At 40.7% G+C, this 18,013-nt stretch overlaps 1 protein-coding gene and 1 non-coding gene across 5 annotated transcripts in view; one reads left to right on the forward strand and one right to left on the reverse strand.

Annotated features, from left to right (window-relative positions):
- The window catches only part of SORCS1 (sortilin related VPS10 domain containing receptor 1), a 497,958-nt gene that overhangs the window by 350,522 nt on the left and 129,423 nt on the right, over window positions 1-18,013 (reverse strand). The gene's annotated exons all lie outside the window — the stretch shown is intronic.
- On the forward strand, window positions 1,766-1,904 carry LOC125085317 (U4 spliceosomal RNA). Its single transcript, XR_007122852.1, has one exon. It is a non-coding gene; the product is annotated as a U4 spliceosomal RNA (small nuclear RNA).

Below are 18,013 nucleotides of genomic sequence, written 5' to 3' on the forward strand. Positions count from 1 at the left end.
CTAGCAAATCCAGGCTATGTTCTGTACCAAGAAACTCATCTGTATCTATCAGGAGCTCAACAGGTAGGTTTCACTATATTCTCTTCATAACTTAATACAGTGGACTTTCAATCCTAGAAGAAATAACATGGGTTATTTTTAAACAAAAGTGTAAAGAAGGGTTCCACATGGCTTCTGTCCGGTCCCACTATTTGCTGACATGCATCCTTCCACGTGGCGGCTGTCAGGGAGACTCCGTTAGGGGGCTGGCACTCTGAAGGAAATCAGTGTAGGGTTATATTGCTCAGCTCACCCATTACTATGAGAAGTTGTTCTATAAAAGGTACGTATGTGCATAAATAAAATATGTAACCTTCACATTCTTTCAATGGAGTAACAGTATAAGAACACATTGCTTTGTAAAGCTAAAGTAGAGATATAAATATTTTTTGATTACCTACCTATTAATAAATCTGTTTCCTTAATCTACTATTAATCATTTAAATAAATATCTAAGGGGGAATATTAGGTCCAATGCCCTCTTGGTGTCTTTTCCACGCATTAGATGCTAGCTAACAAAAATGTGCCATCACAGTGCGCGGTACTCCTCAGGGTCACAGACATGATCCGCAGCATCTGCATAATGCTGGATGGAGCTTCTGGCCAGTGAGGAGGATGGCCGGCTGGGAGGGAGGCTGTGAAGGATGGAGGCCACATCACAGAGAAGGTCCCACCTGCAGCTCAGGACCACTGTGCCTCTCATTATGTAATTAATATGGCCCTGAAGATTTGAGAAGGAGGAAGGTAAGGGAGAGGGAGGAGGGCTGAGGTTGAATGAAGAGGGAGGAAGGTAGGGAGGGAAATACAACTACAGAAACTCACAATTAAAAGGCAACCCATGGGGCGCCTGGGTGGCTCAGTGGGTTAAGCCGCTGCCTTCAGCTCAGGTCATGATCTCAGGGTCCTGGGATCGGGTCCCGCATCGGGCTCTCTGCTCAGCGGAGAGCCTGCTTCCTCCTCTCTCTCTCTCTGCCTGCCTCTCTGCCTACTTGTGATCTCTCTCTGTGAAATAAATAAATAAAATCTTTAAAAAAAAAAATAAATAAATAAAAGGCAACCCATGTAACTGTAGCTAGTAATTCCATATTGTGTAACTGGAAAGATGCTAAGAGTAGATCTCAAGCATTCTCACCACATACACACAAAGAATTAGCTGTATGAGGTGACGGATATGTGAATTACTTTGATCTTGGCAATCATTCCACCATATTTATGTATATCAAATCATCACACTGTAGACTTTAATATATACACTTATATTTGCCAAAAAAGGAAGGAATATGATTCAATTATATCTTCTATTCCTTAATCTATTTTATTTTATTTTATTTTTTTTAAAGATTTTTATTTATTTATTTGACAGAGAGAGATCACAAGTAGACGGAGAAGAAGGCAGAGAGAGAGAGAGAGAGGGAAGCAGGCTTCTTGCTGAGCAGAGAGCCCAATGTGGGACTCGATCCCAGGACCCTGAGATCATGACCTGAGCCGAAGGCAGCAGCTTAACCCACTGAGCCACCCAGGCGCCCCTCCTTAATCTATTTTAAATGTATAATTTACCAGTAAGTTTCCATTATAAATGCATACACAAACATTTCACCTTAATCTCCATAGTGTGTTTTACTGTATAAATAAACATTAATATCTTTACCTAGTTAAAAAAAAAAGTGTCACTAAATGATTTACCTGGTGATACTTTCAATACTATCGTATTTTATAGGACACTGCAAGCTTTGCGCCGTGACAATATCATAGCCAATGAGGTTTATCCAAGGTGTGATTATTGCTAATTGAAAAAGTAAAAGTTAACAAAGAGAGTCCCAAAACCTCCCCCCAAGATAAATAAAATTTTTTTTAAAACCCAGGTCATATTCCTTTTTAAAGCTAAGACTCCTACTATTCCTGTGTGTAATAAATTCCCATATACAAGCTTGGATTTTTAAACAGGCCACAACAATCATTCTCCAGTTTCCTTCTTTGGTTAATTCTTAATTATTCTTCATAATTCAGTTCAAGTGTCTGCTTTTCTGGGAAGTTCCCCTTAGATTCCTCCTCTACAGGTCCCTACTTCAGGTTACAGGCAGGGTAGGTAAAAACATGGAATACATCTCCCCCATCATAGTCAAGGCATTTGTAAGAGAGGAAATCAATAAACCCCCAAAAGTATGCTGGTGTGAGTGTGTGTGTGTGTGTGTGTGTGTGTATGTGAGAGAGAAAGAAAGAGAGAGAGAGAGACAGTGATACTCCCACACATGTGGAATGTAGACTGTGTCTACACATAGAAAAAAAATTCTATAATGTTCATGGATGTCACTAAAAAAAAAAAATCACAGATTCAGTGAACAATTCCAAGCAAAAAGTTGAAACTTGGTCAAAGACAGGCATATAAAATTTTGCCACAGCATCATTTACAACAGAAAAAAAAAAGGTGAACACCATACTACCTTTGAAAATAGAGGATGATTACATTATAGAAATTTCATATAATAATAACAATTTACGGCAGAAATTATGATTTTTGAAAGGTATTTCATGAATAAAGGCTGAGTAGAGAATTTTAATTGAAATATATAGACATTTAAAAACTGCTTAAGTATTATGATCCCCAAATTGTACTCTCTTTTTTTTCTCTATGACTACATGTATATACCTACATATATATGACTACATATAATGTATACTGACATGGTTATTTCTTGCTGGAATGCTCAGTAATTTTTTGGTATTTTTTTTCCTTTTTGTACTTTTCTGTCCCTTATGTATTTCCTACAATAAAAATAGCTTGCTGTGGTAATCAGAGAAAAAATGTTAAGGAAGTAAGATCATACAATAAAGAAAACGGCAAAATAGGCATATGATCCTGAAGTATCTTCTGACACTGAACCTAAAGGAAGCTACAGGTCCCCTTTCTCTCTCTCCGTTAATACCTAATAACAATTGCCTGTGTGAAGACTTGAATTAGTCAGAATCAATAAATATTCCAGCTTACATACTATTGTGATTGAAAATTCTATCAGTTGTCCATTCTTGATTTGTGGTAATTAGTTTTTGGCTGGGGTGTGTAACCTCACGCTGGATCTGGGGCCCCCTTCGTAAGTCCCTAACACATGGCAGATGTTAGAATACATATCATGGAGAGTCTGAATTACTTAACTTCTGTATCTGCTATTAGGTTTGCAGTTCACTGAACACTGTGAACTTTCAGTCATGCACTCAACACTCATACTTACTGACGACTTACCCCACAGACCCTGTTCTAGGTCCTGGTGATAGACCGGTGGGTGGGAAAGAGACAGGAAAGTATACCTTACATCCTTCTGTCTCTGTATCCCAGCTCACCCTGTCCTTAACACCTAATATTCAATAGGCATTTGTTAAATGAATGAATAAATGAATTAAAATATGTTAAATCAGAGCAACAAAAGAATCAACAGCACTACACAAACAATGGAGAAACTGAGGAAGCCCAGGAGGGTAACAAGTAGAGCTCAGAAGAATATCTTTGCAGAAAGAGAAAGAAATCAACTTTGAAAGAAGAGTACAAGAAAATGTTTCAAATTATGTTTCACAGACTCCTAGATCCTTCTACCAGCCTCATTCTTTTTAGAACTACATTTCAGTATTCTTACTGATTATAATTAAAAACCAAATGTGCATACTCAAATGTGTTCTTTACCAAATACCAACATTCCATAGGAAATCAAAGTTGTTCATTTTTCCTCCAGGTTAGGCCATTTACCTGTGATACCCTCAGTCTAAAACATCTCCTGTAATCCCTGTGTAATTATTTGGAATTTCTTGTAAAGATTCATTGACTCTCAAGGTGGTAACTCTGTATGGTGATTAGATATGGTCACAAAGTCCTTGACACTGCTGCCAAGAAGGAGGAGAATGCTTGGCTCATCCCTGAGAATCTGGGTAGGCCTTTGACAGCTCTGAAGAGAACAGAATGTAGCAGAAGGGACACTGTGCCGTCTTCCAGAGTGGGCCTTAACAAGCTGTCAGCTTCATTTCCTGTCTCCTGAAACAGTCTCTGGAAACTCAGCCTGCATGCTAAGAGGAAGCCCAAGAAACCCCACAGAGAGGTCCCAATGAAGGTTGGCCCCTGGCTGAGCTCCCAGACAACAGCCATCACCGTCGTGTCATGGCATGCATGTGAGCCATCCCGAAAAGCGATTCTCCAGGCCCGGTTAGATCTCACCAGCTGGTACCGCATAGCAATGCCACTGCTAGGCCATGCCCAAATCACAGATCCATAACCAAAACATGTATGTTGGGGTTTTAGGCCATAATGTTCTGGAGTAGTTAGTCACTCGGAAATGGCTAAGTGGAATATTCTACAAGACTTTTTAAAAAAAGACTGAAAACATCAGACCTGTGCCGGTCCATTACATAGGAGTATACTAAAGTAAATGAACTATTCTCTGTGCTGAGCACCATTCAAGGCTCAGGCCCTTGTCATGACTGTCTGATACGTGTGTGATCACAAGTGAATACACAGTTGACTCAGGAACAGCATAGGGTTAGGGGCGCTGATCCCCAAGCAGTCAAAAAATCCATGTATAACTTATGACTCCCCAAAACTAAGCCACCAACAGCCAACTAATGACCGAAAGCCTTACTGATAGCAAAAACAGTTGATGAACACACATTTCATATGTTATATATATTAAATACTGTATTTTTAAAAAGTTATTTATTTATTTATTTATTTATTAGAGAGAGACAGCGAACACACAGGTACATGCATAAGCAGGGAGAGAGGCAGAGGGAGAGAGAAATGGAGAAGCAGCCCCTCTGCCGAGCAGAGAGCCCTGATGTGGGGCTCGATCTCACTGGGATCACAGCCTGAGCTGAAGGCAGATGCTTAACCGAATGAGCCACCCAGGCTCCCTTTAAAAAGTGTCTTCCTACAATAAAGTAAACTAGAGAAAAAAATGTCATTAAGAAAATCATAAGAAACAGAAAATACACGTACAGTACCGTACAGCAAAAATTCCCAATAGAAGTGGACTCATGCAGTTCGAACCCCTGCTCCACAAGGGTCAGCTGTCCACCATAACATATTCCTATAGGATTTCAGTGCTTATTTAAGTTAAGTCTTCTTATGACAACAACTATAAAATTTTTGTATGTTGTATAAATTTCAAGAGCATTTTACTTAGTTACTGCAGGTTAAAGAATTCTATTAGAAATATATCATGACATTTATGGATAATTTTTTTTTAAGATTTTATTTATTTATTTGACAGAGAGAAATCACAAGTAAGCAGAGAGGCAGGCAGAGAGAGAGGAGGAAGCAGGCTCCCCGCTGAGCAGAAAGCCCAATGTGGGGCTCGAACCCAAGACCTGGGATCATGACCTAGCCGAAGGCAGCGGCCTAACCCACTGAGCCACCCAGGCGCCCCTAATTTTTTTAATTAGAATAGACTGCAATGACGTTGATCAGTTTCAGAATGTGACAGTGATTTATACTAACATCATATGATTCTTCAATGAGCCCCAATGACAACTTCAATAGTACATAAAGTAGCGGTGTCCCCAATATTTCATAAAGTCATTCATAAAAAGATAGTACAAGAAGCATTTGTCATTGGTTTCACTTTTTAAGGTGATAGAATTCCCAACCCTCAATGTAATTTATGCAGTGCAATTTTGTGTTTCAGTGTTTCAGCCAAGTCACAAGGTCATTTTTACACAAAATACAAAAGTACATCCTCAAATCTCTCAGGCCCTATTAGCCACGTATATGCTATAAAGAGATGAGTGTAAAAAAGAAATCAGACATGTTGATGAAAACATAGTTGTGGCCCTGTCCAAAACAAATGACTTCATCACAAGGAAAGGAGGTGTGTCCACAACAGACAACAAGTGTATCAATCCCTGACCATGACACTGCAGTCTGCGGTCTAAGGAAACAGATCATGTTAAAAAACACAATCAGACAGTATTTGACAACAGAGTACGGAGAAGGAGCTGAAAAAGTGAATTCCACATATCGGATGAATCTACGCGAGGTCAGGTTATATGGGATCATGAGAATCCAACTGTAAATGAAACTGGTTATGGTACACCTGTCTCCATCTTGCATATTTAGGTAAGTTGTGAACAGGTAAGTAGATATCTGGGAAGATTTGTTATTTGATTATTCTGTTTATACAACAGAAACTTGAGGGTCCGGATCAGTTTTAGTTTTTAATTTTTTTTTTTTTTTTTTTTTTTTTTAGAGAAAGAGAGAAAGAGCAAGCTTGAATGGGAGAGGGGAGCAGAGGAAGAAAGAGAAACGTAAGCAGACTCCACACCCAGCATGGAGCCCAATGGAGCTCAATCTCATGAACCTGAAATCATGACCTGATCTGAAATCAAGAGTCAGACACTTAACTAAATGAGCACCCAGGCGATCTTGGGTCAGATTTTTAAACATGCAATCCAGTATGGCAGAAATGTAACTACATCTGTAGAGATACTGAGAAAACAATAGGAAAATCTGTAGAACATCATGGCCCTTGCAAAAGCTATTCCCCTAGTATGTTCACATAGCCTCTGTATCTCGCATGGGCTAACATCACTTTCTAAAATGTTGTCTTCTAGCAAAACTCTGTTGGATAATGTACTGTATACTGTTCACTAAATCAAATACATTTAGGCAGTGAGTTCCAACTTTCATTTTTCACTGGAGTTCTTCAGCTCTTCTGATGCAGGCAAGGTACAAGTATGAATATATCAAGTGAGGCAAGAAATCACTAATTTTTTGTTTCTCTCGAACATAGAATATGGGTGCAATAAGATTCTTGTGAATCTTTTGAAGTTTTTAGTAAGTAGAACACGCTAAGTTTGGCAATGCAGGGCATAACGTTTTTTGAGCTTACAAACTATGGACAAAGGGCTTAGAGGGAAATGGAAATGTAAAGTTTGTGGTCAGCATGCAAAGCAAAATAAAATTTCCTGTTTTAAAGTGTTGAGTCACAGAGAAAGTCACCAAAATATGCAGTTAAAAAATGACTGAAAATATCACCACCTCAAAATACACAATATGGTATTTTGCAAAACACAAAAAACTTTTAAGCTCACTGAGGAACCTATTTTTTTTTTACTTCCTTTAAGTTGGATTTTATTTATTGGAGATGTAAATAACTATTAAATGACAAGCAGTGATTCAAGACATTCAGTGGATTCAACTAGGAAGAAGACAGGAGGAAAACTCACATTTTGAGATTTGAGTTTGCACTGTTGAAAAATTCGTATGACATGGTAACTCCTTAACTGTGTGGGCTAGTGTATTCTCACTTCTGGAAAACTGCACTAGCATCCACAACCACAGCATCGAGCATATTTCCAAAAGCAGTAATAACCGTTCATAACATTTGTTTTCAAATTTTTGCTCATCAAAATAACCTTGATGTTTGAAGTGGCAGATTTTATAAGCACATGTAAATCTGAACTTCTAAATTAGTTCAACGAAATACTATTTCAATTTTTTGATAGGATGGCGCGAGGGAGATCTCACAAAAAGTTTCGTTTATAGGGGCGTCTGGGTGGCTCAGTGGGTTACAGCCTCTGCCTTCGGCTCAGGTCATGATCCCGGGGTCCTGGGATCGAGCCCCGCATCAGGCTCTCTGCTCGGCAGGGATCCTACTTCCTCCTCTCTCTCTGCCTGCCTCTCTGCCTACTCGTGATCTCTGTCTGTCAAATAAATAAATAAAATCTTTAAAAAAAAAAAAGTTTTGTTTATAAAATGGGTTCCCAGCTAAAGAACAGCGTCTCTGCAGGACAGAATATAAAAGAAAACTCCAGCCTTACTTGGTCATGCTCCACTGATCTGAGGCCTAGTTACCTGCTTGCAAGGCAGACTATCCCCGCCGCCCCCACGGCTTTCTTTGAATGACGCTTGAAAAAGAAAATGCCATTCAGTTACACACGCTGCGTTGGTGAACATTCACCACTAGGCTCATCTTTCCGGCAGATGTGTTTATCCACAGCTCTGGGATGTCAAGTATTGTGGCGTCAGTTCCTATCCAGCTCTTGCCTTACCACCAAGCACAAAGCTTGGAAAAGCAGCCCAGCCTGGAGAGTTTAGTAGGAACAGATGGAATAATTAAGTTAACCTCAGGGCTGCAGTCATTTAGGGAGGGCTCACATCCCTGAGTAAGTCAGACATCTCTTCCCTTCTCTAAGGCAGAGCTCAAAGCTCTGGGGGCCCCAGTGGGCCACAGCAGCTTCTATTGGCAGAGCCGTCTTGCAACTTTGTTTTCCTGCTGTTTGGAATGCATCTTGCGGATAACATTTTAGCTTTTCTCACATCAGAGCTTTCAAATCAGATACTCCCACCAGAGACAGACCAACAATTTTTCACACTCCCCACCAAAAAAATGCATAGGTTAACTGAACCGTATGGAAGCGAGACTTGTTATTCTGTGACACACTCTAAGAGCTGCCCAGAATGACAAGGTTCCAGTCCTGCACACTAGGCTGGGCAGAGGAAAGGGAGCAGGAGAGGAGAAAACAATGGTTCTGCTCTGATCACCAAGTAGTCCAGACGGACACTCCACAAACAGCAACTCCTTGTACTCTCCACTCCAACTTCTTGGTCCAAAACAAAACGAAGCCCACATTTTGGGGCTGATTTTAATGCTATGCTCCCTTTCACAGATTTTTGTCCCCGAGGGGAAAACTTTCAATTCTTATTTCTCAAACTCTTTTTCACTCCTTATTCAAATGCCGTCTCTTCGGGAGGAATGTGCTCACTGGAAGTCTGAGAGGGAATAAGAGATCAAACTCACCAAGAGCAGATAACAAAAAACAAGACTGACCCCCCAAAAGAGGGAGGCACGTTCTTGTGTTCTTAATAGAAATCCATGTAAGCCTCCGACAATTGCTCCCTTTCTCTCCTGCAAACCCCGTACCCTTGCCTCAGACCTGTAAGGCACCTTGTGATCGCTCCTTTAGATGCGATGTGAACTCCCATCCGATCTTCATGGATGCAAGGTTTATCTTGTGGCTAGCCATGACCTCCTAGAGATTTCCAATTCTATGCAGATCTTGACAAGTTTCCACCCCTTAGAAACCTGGTTCATGGACGTGTTTAAAGATTTATCTTTAAATAATCCAATAGATAATACAATGGAACACAAGAGAGAACACAACAGAATGTTCCCTCTTTTCCCCAGATAGCTCCCCCTAAGGCAAAAGTCACTGTCTGCACGAGGCGTTCTCTCTCCGCAGTCTCCTTCGGCATATGACACAGAGAACCAGTTAATCTACTACACTTGGAGTATTTTAGGTCAGAAGACATGGACTGAAAAGGTGAACCTGTTCAAACACTGATTTCACTATTTTATCTTTATGATGAATAGTGGGATAAGGAGATGCTCATGTCTCAAAGGGAAAAAAAAATCACAAAATATGTTTACTGCTTCATCTGCTTTCTCAGCAATATTTAACGTCAGAGGTTGTCTGAGGGCCACACAAGCACCGCATGGATCTGCTCAGGCAACAAAGAAGGCGAGTGTCACTGCAGTGGGTTAGGACTTCATGGATTCCTACAATAACTTGCCTACAATTGAAATGGGGAGATTCGCATGGCTTCAGTTGTGCACCTGCCTTCCACACCCCACGCCATTGTTTAGCTTCAGAGAATAACCTTCAGTATTGATTGGTTTTCATTTCTCACACTTGCTTGCCGACTTTTTGGCTAGACACTTGCAGCAGACCAGCGGCGGCTGGTGGAATGGCAGTGTAGTATTAACAATTACAAGCTAACGTCTTGACGCTGGACAGGTTTGGGGAAAAAAAAAAAAATCCCAGCAGGGACACTGACAGCTCATAGGATTGTTGGGAGAAATGATGGAGACGATGATGATATCAAACATAACATACTAAATATCTAATAGCAATAAATACAATAATGACTAGTATTTGTTTAGCGCTTACTGTCCTAAGCACTTTCCATATATTGACTTGTTTTCACAATAACTCTGTGAGAGAGTATCATTCTCCTTATTACACATGTGATGACTAAGACACGAAGAAGTTAAGCACTTTGCACAGAGAGATTAAGTGACTCGCCTACGGTCACACATTTAATTGTGGAAGAATCAATATCTGAGCCTAGACAATCTAGTTCCAAAATCCACGTACTCTACCACTATTTTATACATGAAAACTGAATGACCGTTAACAGGATGACTGTTAGCTCACCCTTTCATCTCCATCAGTGTCTTAATAATTATACTTCGCCAAAGATACTGTGACTCATCATGTTTCTGTTTTTACTTAGAACACTTTAGAACATCTACTCCTCATGCCCCTCCCTCTCTCTCCATTTCCCTAACCAACTCCTATAAAATAGTAAGGATGCAGGTCAAGTTCCCACCCCCACTAAGGAGATTGCGCCTGCGTGGTCCTGCTGAGTTGTTTAGTCTTCTTCTAGAATCTCTTAATACTTGTTCATGTCTCTGCCATTATCTGTCAATGTGTCCAATGCTGTCCCTTTATTGGGCTCCCAAAGAGCAGGGAAAAAGCACTGACATCCACATCCCAGGGGCTTACAGAGTACCTGGTACAAAGGAGGTAGCTCATTAATGTTGAACTAATGAACAAAAAGGAAGTCTAGGTCCTGTCCCCGAGCACTTGGTAGGTAAGCTCCCTTCACAACATGAAACCGCATCTGCCTCAGGTAGGTTTGGAGGAGGGCAAGGGATCGAACATGTAAGAGAAGTTGCGTAAATGACATGGCATTTAACCCAGAGCCTAGGCTTCATTGAAATTCAGTAAGAAGGCTTAGAAAAGGCAAAGTAAATGGCATGAAACTAGCCAGGAGCTCTACAGGGCACTGAGATAGAACCTGCCACCAAGAGGAAGGTAATTTGTCCCGAGGTAACTGTGAATCACAAGTAGCCAGCCGGAGACTAACTCTAACTTTGAAGGGGCTAATAAGAGGCCCTTACCCATACTTCCTTTCATTGCTAGCTTCCCCTCCTGCACCAGCATGGGGATTAACATCAAAAATGGGCTGTCTGTGTATTTAAATGTGGTAATTACGCCTAGATGGAACCTGAAGAGCTCTTTAGGATTATTTATTAGAATGCACAACCATCTCAGCTCGTAGGCTTTCTTTGGCTGGTGGTTGGAAGACAATTAAATAAAACAGGGACTCTGCAATGACACTGTAAATTCCCTCCAGGCCTCCCACTGCCAACCCACCTGACCTCCTTGTGCTACAAGGATGTAGGTCCAGGACGCCGAAAATTTTGTTTCTAACAAGTTTACCAGGACTAAAAGGTCTGCAAAAACATGTAATCCATGTAACTCTTGACTCCTGCTCCTGCCAATTCAAAACCTCTAGATTCCCACAAAGAAAGCCCACTTGGTTATTTCCCATAGTCCTTTGGGGGGGATGACTTACATGTTCTCATTAAAAGAAGAAAGGAAAGAAGGAAAGGAGGTAGGGAGGGAGGGAGGGAGGAAAAGCATAAAGAAGAAAAAGGAGATTGAGTGAAGGAAAAAGGAAACACTCCCATCAAGTGGCATCCACTCTCGTCCGCTTTCTCTCTGGCTTTTGCTTAGTGCTACAGGGCATTGGCCTTCGTTCATTTCAGAGGATACTTCACACCTGTTAGAATGCTTCAAAGTGGCAAAGTTTGGAAAGCTTTTCTGTGGCAAACTGCCAGACTAGGGAATGTCAAAATGCTTCTTTCTGTCCTAGGGTCACATTCAAAAGGGAGCTGAAGTCCACTGCACCTGCTTTCTGATACCTTATAACACTGGCTCTTAAAGTGTGGGGCCTGGACCAGCCGCACCTGCACAATCTAGAAACTTGTTAGAAATACAAATGATCTTGCCCCAGGCCAATGCCAACAACAACAGCACAACACTCGGGTTGGAGCCATGTAGTCTGTGTCTTAGAGAATTTCTGTAGGAGGGAAAAAAAAAAAAACGATCCTTTTTCTTTCTTTTTTTATAGATTTTATTTATGTATTTGACAGACAGAGATCGCAAGTAGGCAGAGAGGCAGGCAGAGAGAGGAGGAAGCAGGCTCCCTGCTGAGCAGAGAGCCCGATGCAGGGCTCGATCCCAGGACCCTGGGATCATGACCTGAGCCGAAGGCAGAGGCTTTAACCCACTGAGCCACCCAGGTGCCCCCCTTTTTCTTTCTAACTTGCATCTTCCCTCCCTCTAGGATGCAGACATGAATTCCCAGGGGGGGAAAAAAAAAACAGTGTGGTCAGAATCATCCTTCCTTTACAAACACTGATGCAATAAATTGTTAAATTAAAATGCCATGTGTGGGGCGCCTGGGTGGCTCAGTGGGTTAAAGCCTCTGCCTTCGGCTCAGGTCATGATCCCAGAGTCCTGGGATAGAGCCCCACATCGGGCTCTCTGCTCAGCAGGGAGCCTGCTTCCTCCTCTCTCTCTCTCTGCCTGCCTCTCTGCCTACTTGTGATCTGTCAAATAAGTAAATAAAATCTTTAAAAAATAAAATAAAATAAAATAAAATAAAATAAAATAAAATAAAATAAAATAAAATAAAATACCATGTGTAAGATTAGGATGGGTTCTTTCCAGGAAGTGCCTCAGATTCTCATACACACCAACTAATTTTCTAGGGCTGCCGTACCCTTGCACGATGAGACTGTCCTAGGTATGTCTGTATCACAGGTAGAGATGGATTAGGCTTAAGAAAAAAAACTTTCATTCATTCAATTCATTCTACAAATACTTACTGAGCATCTAATATGTACAAGGTACTATTATTCTTCCCTTGGGATATATTAGTCAATAAAGCCAACACCTCTGCTGATGTGGATGGACAGACAATATAAATGACCCTTAATCAGAAATACATTAGATGGTACCTCAAAAAGTGACAAGTGTTACTGTCATCAGACACACACACGTAAACGCACATACACACATACACACAAGGGGGTTAGAAGTTCTAAGGGGGTTAGACATTACAAGTTTAACTACAATCAGGTTTCCTTGAGAAAGTGGTGTTGAAGCAAGATTTAAAAAAAAGGTGAAGGAGTTAGGCATGCCAGTAATGGGGGTAAAACATTCTCAACCTAAGGTATAGCCAGTGCAAAGCCTCAGAGGCAGAAGCACCTGGACATGAACAAGGACAGTTCTCCCGGAATCAAAATATGGAGAACTAGCATATATATTTGAAATATTATATATACTTTGAAATAATTTTAAAATAATAACAATAGTAATACAGTCTCTGGTCTCAGTCTCTGAATGAACTATGGTATTCAACAATGACAACAGATATTTGGCACGGGATCTTCCCTATTATCTCCTTACAAACATGCATGAGTTAAAGTTTCATTCCTATCATTTCTGATTGTGGGTGACAAATTTATAAAGTTCTCAAAGACATAACCTTGGACTAGAAAACATCTAAGTCAAAATGGAACATTACCAGTTGATTACAAAATAAGGAAACACAACTGGCTAAGAAGGTCCAAGAATGTGGGTTTTTTGTTTGTTTGTTTGTTTGAGAGGGAGGGAGGAAGGGAGGGAAGGGGTATAGAGGGAAAGAGAGAGAGAGAATCTTAAGCAGGGCCCATTCCCAGAGCCGAGGTCAATTCAGGGCTTGATCTCCCAACCCTGAGATCATGACCTGAGCCAAAATCAAGAGTCAGACAACACTGAGCCACCCAAAATTTAGAGGACTATACACTAGCAGATATTTGGATTTTCTATAAATCTGTAAAAAGTAAACAGTGTGAAAGGCTAAACCAAAGGAAAGAACAGAATTCAAAAATAGGCTCATAGTGATAGAAATATGTGATTTATACCAACAGTACACTGTAGAATAGTGGGGAAAAGATGGTCTCTTCAATAAATGATGCTGGGTCAAATGGATACATTCATATGAAAATAAATAAATAAATCCTGACCCTTAATGTGAATCATGCACAGAAATCAATTCTAGGTGGACTATAGATCTAAATGTGAAAGGCAAAACAATAAAATTTCCAGAAGATAATATAAGAGAATAGCTGTATGACCTTGGGGTAGACAAGAGATTTCTTAAACAGGACACATAAAACACTCACCAGAAAGGCAAGGAATGGTAAACTGACTATTTTAAGATGAGAAACTTCTACTTATCCAAAGAAACCATGAACAGAGTAAAAAGGGAAGCAAGGTGTCAAGTGCGAGAAGACAGTTGCAATATACGTAATTGATAAGGGACTTATATCTAGAATATATAAAGAATCCCTCAGTCAAAAGGAAAGATTGATTAACAGAAAAAAAGAGGGTATGAACAAGAAGTTCACAAAAGAGGAGAAATAGGTAGCTAAGAATCATTTTAAAAATTCTTGACTTCATTATTCTACAGGGAAATGCAAGGAAGAGCTGTCACGATACACCTGAACATACCCACAGGAACAGTTAAGATCAGAAAGACTTGAAAAATGTAGAGTGTTGGTGAAATGTAGTTCCAGTGCCACCACCAGGAGGGGTATGATTATTGGTTTAACTACTTTGGAAAACTCTTTGGCAGCGTTTATTAAAAGTGAACAGTGTGGGCGCCTGGGTGGCTCAGTCGGTTAAGTGTCCAACTCTAAGTTTGGGCTCAAGCCATGATATCATAGGTCATGATATCAAGTCCTGGGCAGGTCTCCTCACTCAGCAGGGAGTCGGCTTCAAATTCTCTCCCTCTACCCCTCTCCCCATTCACATGCTCTCCCGTTCTCTTTCACACTCTCTCTTTAAAATATATAAATAAATAAATCTTTTAAAAAATAAAAATAAAAGTGAACAGTGCTTACTCTATAACCTAGAAATCCCATGACTTGATATATCCAACAAAAATTCATATAATGGGATGCTAAAAGACAGATATGAGAATGTTCACTCCAGCATTATTTATAGCGAACAAAAACTAGAAACAATTCACACATCCACTAGCAGCCGATAAACCGATGGTTGAATATTTACACAACAGAATACTGCAATTGGTGAAATGAGCAAATCAGCACCACATGAAACAAACAGCAATAAATCTTAGAGTCACAATTCTGTTCAAAAGAAACCAGACATGGCATAATACAAAGCATCTAATTAAATTTACAGAAAGAAAAAGAACAGGCAAAATCTGAAGAACCTTCAGAGTCGAAAGTCAGGAGAGGAGTTAGCTTTGAAGATGGAGGTCGGAACAGACCTGGGCTTCTGGCATGCTGGGAATGCTCTGTCTGTTCACAAGGGTGGTAGTTTTACAGGCACATTCTATTTGTGAGAATTCACTGAGCAGTGAGTTCATGATTTGTACATTTTCATGTGTATGTGTCCTATTTTAATAAGAAAACAGATTGTCAAAACCGGAAGAAAAAATAAATACAGGCTTAGGACAAAGCAGTTTGGCAGAAAGAACACCAAACCAACCAAACCAACCAACCCACAAAACTGGGAGTTCTGAGTTTTAGCCCCAGCTCTGTTATTTAATAGCTTTATAAATTTGGGTAACTCACTTCACCAATCCAAACTTTGGTTTCCTCAACTATGAGGGCGATCCCCGCCCAACTCACAGCGTAGCTGAAAATACTAAATGAGATAATTGTGAACTGTTTTGTAGGCTCTTCAGCATCACATAAACATACAATGCAGACTAGTGGGTAAATTGTAGATTTAGAATATAGAGCTAGATTATAAACTGTAAATAAACAAACTGTAAAAATCAGGTTTGTCATTATAACTACTAGTTTCAGCTTATTATTGTTGTTGTTAACATTTGAATGTCTTGCAATCCTTGGCTCAATCCTTGACAGCAACAACGGAGTGAAGGTAAGAAGTAGCTGCTTTTCTTTCAATGAATCATATAGTCTCAGGCTCACCACAGCCTCCACATTCATTTTTATTGCAAAACTGGTTATAATAGGAAGAGGAGTCTGTGAACCACAAAACACAGTATTATAAAGATTGCGTTTTAACTTGTCTAAATCAGAAAAGGCAATTGGTTTGCAGAATTCCAGACTGAATTAGGGTTCAGTCAGGGTCTGCTGACTGGGAGCTCGTTCTCTCTGCCAATCCCTTTTCCTGTGCTGTTCTCTCTGCCAATCCCTTTTCCTGTGCTACATATTTCAGTCTCTGCAGGCTCCTTCTAGAAGTCATCCCTTTTAAAGCCCTAACAGCCCAAGTGGGGAAAATGCCATTCAATCAAAATGTATCACTAGAATTTCCCAAATGCCAAATGTAAGTACAGAGGGGCTGTGCTTTCTGTCCCAACAGCAGGTATCTGTCAGCCGTGCACCACATGTGGTATGCTGTGCCAAGCCCACTGGGGTGTGACTCTGCCCTTTTGAAGCTTATGATCTACTTAGGGAGGCAGCTTCAACACAGGAATCTGTTGGACCGACAAGGAAAGTAAATGCCAGAACAAGAGGTACAGAAAGAGGGAGTGCTCTAGGGTTCCAAGAAGGAGCAATCACTGGAAACTACAGAAAATCCGAGAAGGCTTTTTAGAAGTAATGCAATCATTGAAGATAGAGACCCAAAATCCAATAAGCCAAGGCCATACTGTTCCCTCTTCTTAGGGAGAGTCACCCCATGTCCCCTATGGCAATGACCACTGAGCTCAAGTCAATTTGGGATGTGCTTTTATCTCAAATTATCCAAGTCACTCTGCCCAGAAAGAATGACTAAAAGGAGCCATGAATAGGACAAATGCCTTTACCTTTTATGCTAATAAACGTGTAGCCTCTAATCTCTGGATTTCACTAATGGGCTTAGAAAAAAAAGCTCTTTTGGTTAGAATTTCATGTAGCAAATGGACAGCAGGATGGAATTAGAATAACCCCGAAGTGATTTGGCCTATAAAATTTGTTCAAAACCCATGCCCTGATGTGTTGCCAGGATTAACCTGTCCTCCGCAATGCTGGTGGGCGGGGGGGGGGGGGGGGGGGGGGGCAGGGGGAGAAAGGAGGATGGAGAGGGAGAATGTATCATGTCCCTATGTTTGAGGCCTGTAACTTTTGTTCCTATAGATGTTGGCTTATTAAAGACCCAAAACCATTCCTCAGTGAGGAAATCTGTTTAGGTTTTGCATTCCTACATCTTTTTTGTGACTAACGCCATCAGTGAACACTGATGCAATCAAGATGTCTCAGAGGCACTTTAAGGGAATTTTTTCCAGGGCTCATTTTTGTACCTAAGCCCTCAAACGGTGCAGAAAACAAACACACTAAATCTCTGGGTCATAGGTCTCTTCCTTACATATTTAGAGACAAACCTCTCCAATGGATTTTGGAAGCGATGCAAAATTTCATACTTTGGATTGGGTGGTTGATTTGGAGAAAGTAATTTTAAGAAATTTTGAACAACAGAGGGCAGTAATCTCTAAACTTCCCAGGCAAAAGACTTTGTTGTTGTTGTTGCTGTTCTTGTTCCCCGAGGGAACTAAATTCTCAACAAAACCTACTTTATCCCTCCCCACTGCAGCCTCTCTGCATACGTACCATACACACACTTGTAGGATACAGAACTTTCATTTGGGTGACTGAGATTTTTCTCTCTCCATTAGAATTAAAAAAGGGAAGAACACCCTGATATTTACTGAGTGTCTACTACGTGCCCATTGTCTTACACACAAAATCTCAATGAATGTTCACAATTAAAGAAAAGTAGATGGGTACAGACTCAGAGAGCATGTGTAAAGCTACCAGAATACCAGTCTAGTTTAAGCTGAGGGCTGGTTTGTGCATGTTCATGTATGTGAGTGTGTAATTCAACCTGTCAGAACAACAGAGCAGTGGGTCAGACGTCAGGGTGCCCAAACCCACTGGGTAAACATGCAGATTCCTAAGACCCACCCTCAACATTCTGATTCAGGGCGTGGGGAGAGAGGAGCACAAACACCCCAAGTAGTGCCCCCTCAATTTGAGAAGACCACACTTGAGACGCTTTTCAAAAAAGCAAGAGCCTAATAAGGAAGATCCTGGCCTCCAAGATCGGAAGTCTGAATTTGAAC

This window comes from Lutra lutra, chromosome 14 (assembly GCF_902655055.1).
Source record: "Lutra lutra chromosome 14, mLutLut1.2, whole genome shotgun sequence".
Lineage (NCBI taxonomy): Eukaryota > Metazoa > Chordata > Mammalia > Carnivora > Mustelidae > Lutra > Lutra lutra.